Source organism: Capsicum annuum, chromosome 11, assembly GCF_002878395.1.
Source record: "Capsicum annuum cultivar UCD-10X-F1 chromosome 11, UCD10Xv1.1, whole genome shotgun sequence".
Taxonomy (NCBI): domain Eukaryota; kingdom Viridiplantae; phylum Streptophyta; class Magnoliopsida; order Solanales; family Solanaceae; genus Capsicum; species Capsicum annuum.
In genome coordinates, this window is record NC_061121.1 from 166,187,163 (window position 1) to 166,191,070 (window position 3,908).

General features: G+C 37.2%; 1 long non-coding RNA gene across 1 annotated transcript; it reads right to left on the reverse strand.

Annotated features, from left to right (window-relative positions):
* Nucleotides 1-245: 245 nt before the first annotated feature.
* Nucleotides 246-3,148, reverse strand: LOC124888527. The gene is made up of 2 exons (XR_007046896.1): nucleotides 1,409-3,148; nucleotides 246-611 (listed from the first exon to the last, which is right to left on the reverse strand). It is a non-coding gene; the product is annotated as an uncharacterized LOC124888527 (long non-coding RNA).
* Between the last annotated feature and the right edge of the window lie 760 nt (nucleotides 3,149-3,908).

Here is a 3,908-nt window from a genome sequence, read left to right on the forward strand (position 1 = left end):
ATTAGATCGTCGATGCCGGCATGACCGATGCGGCAAAGGGTCAGCCATCTATGACCGACTATATAACAACAACAACAACAACAGGCCCAACCATCTATGACTGACTATCAATTTTCAATTACCTCCCCCTTGATATTTCCAGAACTATATCATCCAAATTCACCTTCTAAAACTATTTTGCCTTTGAATACTAGTAATTTGCCTGCTGATGAGAATAAAAGTTGTGATCAAGCTGAAATTCCTAATGGCAAGCAACTCAATTTTTTTGATTTGTTAAGGCCCAAATCGAAATCTCACCTGATCAATAATAATGTTTCAACAACTATAGAATCTATTAACTACAAAGACGGAATTCCTTGGATTTCATGGAGAGGTGATTAAGTGCGAAAGATGAACATACAACAACAACAACAACAACAACAGGCCCAGTGTATTCCCACAAAATGAGGTCTGGGGAGGGTAACATGTACGCAGTCCATACCACTACCTCCGAAGAAGTAGAGAGGTTGTTTCCGATAGACCCCCGGCTCGTGCGAAAGATGAACATAATTGAAAATATTCAACTTGCAGTTATTGTGAAATTCTCTTATGGTTGGCCAGATTTAGAGGACCTGCATATTCAAATTCCAAAACATGAAAACAATGTAAGATTAAAGGGGAATGCAAAATAGGTCTTCTGAGACAGATATATTTTAATGAGATTTTCGAGAATGAATGATTTTGTAAGCATGATGTTAAAAACTGTTTATCATACCATTGCTTAAGATGGTCTTGCTTATCAGATGCATCCACTGATTTATGATGCTACTTTTAAACCAAATGAAGAAACCACACAAGCTATGTCATGGATATCTTTTCCGGACTTGTTACCTACTTTCTTTGTAAAGGAATCCTTATTTTCATTGGCATATGCAATGGGGAAGCCAATTCAATTGTATCAAGCTACTATTAATAAGACTAAACCTAGCTATGCAACGGTCAAAGTTCAAGAGGACTTAGCACCTAAATTACCTGACTATGTGGAGTCATGAGGTAATCAATGTTAAAACAAACAAGGCTAAGGTTCAAAAAATCTATATTCAGTATGATGCGTTACCAAAGTACTGTTACATGCAAATTGCAAGGACATGATGAAAGTGATTGTAAAACCTTGCACCAAGAATTGAAACCCAAGAAAGAGGAGAATGAACAAGAAGAAGAAATAGGCAGAAATACAATGCAAAGTGAGGAAGGTATACAAAGAAGATATCGAATGGAAAAGTGATATTTGTAAAGTGGAATCCTACTAGTAGGAGATTTAAACTAGAACAAAACACTACCAAGTTGATCAAGGAGAATGATGGAATGCAACATGGTCAAAGTGAGATTAATTCTAATAATCCATTTGATAATCTGTAAATAGTATTACCTTAGGAAGAAACTGCAAAGGAAATGAAATGTAACATGACTGGTCAAGGTTAAAAGCATCAAAAGGAGAATTATATAATCACTAGGAAGGATATGAAAGCAGGATCTGCAAATTCACAAACAAATGATTGTAAAATCTATAAGAAAAGAAGCATTGATAAAGCATTAAATCATTCAGTTCTGAATCTTAATAAAGACCTTCTTAAATGATTTGAGATCTGTTGCAATGATCTCAACAGCTAATAAAGCAATAGAAAATAGTACCGAGGGTGTTAGGGATATGGAAATTACTGGTGTTAATTATGTCGTACCAATCTTTGATGCAAACAAATTGGATGAACAGAGAAATTCTCAAAGGATTAATCCAATTAATGAAATAACGGCAAATACTATTGAGGAAGTTATTGATGAAACACTCATTGTTAATAATTTTGTAGCAGAGAAGAATGGGTGCAAGGTGAAAGGGGAAGATGCTCATGTTCCTGTGACAATCAACTCAGTCATGGGCAATCAGCTGGTACAGTTTAGTAATACCGAAAACACTAATCTGGTACATCAAGGATTGGATGATAACAATCATGATTTAGCATTGGTTACCTATCGTGAACCTTTGCAGGTTGATACATCCATGGAGTTTCAGAAAAATAAAAATAGGAAGGTTATAACAACATGCATGAAAACTTGTCACGGCACGAACTAGGTCCTGGCCTGACAGGTATCTAAAGTCCCATATGGACCAGAGACAGCCCCTGCACCTAACAAGTGAACACAACATCCCCAACGTCGGATGAATTTCAAATATATAATAGATAGCATAAGAATAAGCTTAATGATATTTAAATCGTTTCTATAACCATAAATCGATAACCAGCAAAAAAACCTACGAACATCACCCAAGTCCACAGTAATCCAACAAAGCCTTCTAACAAAAGAATCAAAAACCTGTCTCGGTTGGGACATATCCCCGACTCTGACAATGATAATGTTAATGATAATGAAAGATGTCAATTCTACTCTAGGATTAGAACTGATGAAATTCCTAAGCCTTTCGAAGAGTGGAGGCTCACCACTTCACAACAATGAACCAAAAAAACGAGCCGATCCACCACAATGAACCAACAAAACTAGACGATCCACCTAACTCTGCGCAAGAAAGGTAGAAGTATCTTCGGTGCCAGCATCACATGGGGATTCAACATTTGGAGACGGTTAGTGCATTGAGCACTATAATGTCACTCGGGAATAAGGATAACATAGCCGGGGTAAGGAACAAGGATTAACATGCACTTTAAAACTTAGCCTAGATTGTGTATCTCAACCGTCATAACATAAGAAGGCACCCACGGGCTATATGGGCCCATCCCTCTCCAAAATGGTAAGCCCCAGTGCGTGTGGTCGCACGAACCAGAGAGTATACATGTGCACTATGGGGGACTTAAACCTCTCGACATATCAAGGTGATGCAAGCACTCAATCATGTAGTATAATATAGGGGACTCGAACCTCCCAATCATATGATAATAATAAGGAGGACTCGAACCACCCAGTCATATACCGCATCAGCAACCACGATTTGGTCCCTCAAGTCCTCCACTTTCACTACTCAGCTACACAACCCTTATTAAAGCCCAATTAGATAATTATCATGCATCCCCATTCATTTAACCATGATACACATTTAGGAATACATCATTGGTATCATCATAACAACTACACTTGAAATGTAACATCAACATGCCGAAACAACTTCATTATTTAGGGAAATTAACGGCCCCTTGGCTCAATAATACATTGTCTTGGAGAATTACACAACCCATAAGGTTCAATTCAAAATCATTAAGCTTTAATAACCTTTCACATCATGCACTAATTCAAGAGTAGTTCAATGTGCATATTTTTCATACTCAAAACCGATTTCACAATATAGGGTTGAGGTCATAACAACTTCAAAAGTCACAAATTGGGGAAAATCACAATCCCCTAGTTTATTCACCATACCCATTCACCCTATAAGTTCAAAACCAAAATTAAAGCATGAATAGTCATAGGTAAACCATGGGAAACATTGTTCAACAACAAACATTAGAAACCCTCAACCCATGTTTCAAAACAAACATCTATACCATATGAACAACACTTTAAAACATATGCTTATAGAAAATTAGCATTTAAGGAGGAGTAAAATGTCTGAAATACTAGGTTTCACAAAAGAATTCAACCTATAGATGAGGGTAGCCGTGATGTTCGTCCCCAGAGTCTGTCTATTAGTGCTCCAGCCTATAGATGAGGAATAGATGAGGAATGGACAAAAATGAGTTAAAAGAGGAATATTTATACCATTCTCAGGTGTTTGGATATAGCAATTACAACTCGACCCTCGCAATTGTGATATCTAATGATCTACCAAATGATTTGCTATCGTGATATGGTATCACTATTATAATACTTGGTGTCTGCCAAGGGTTTCACAATCGTGACCCCTGACATCTCTATCAGCAAGT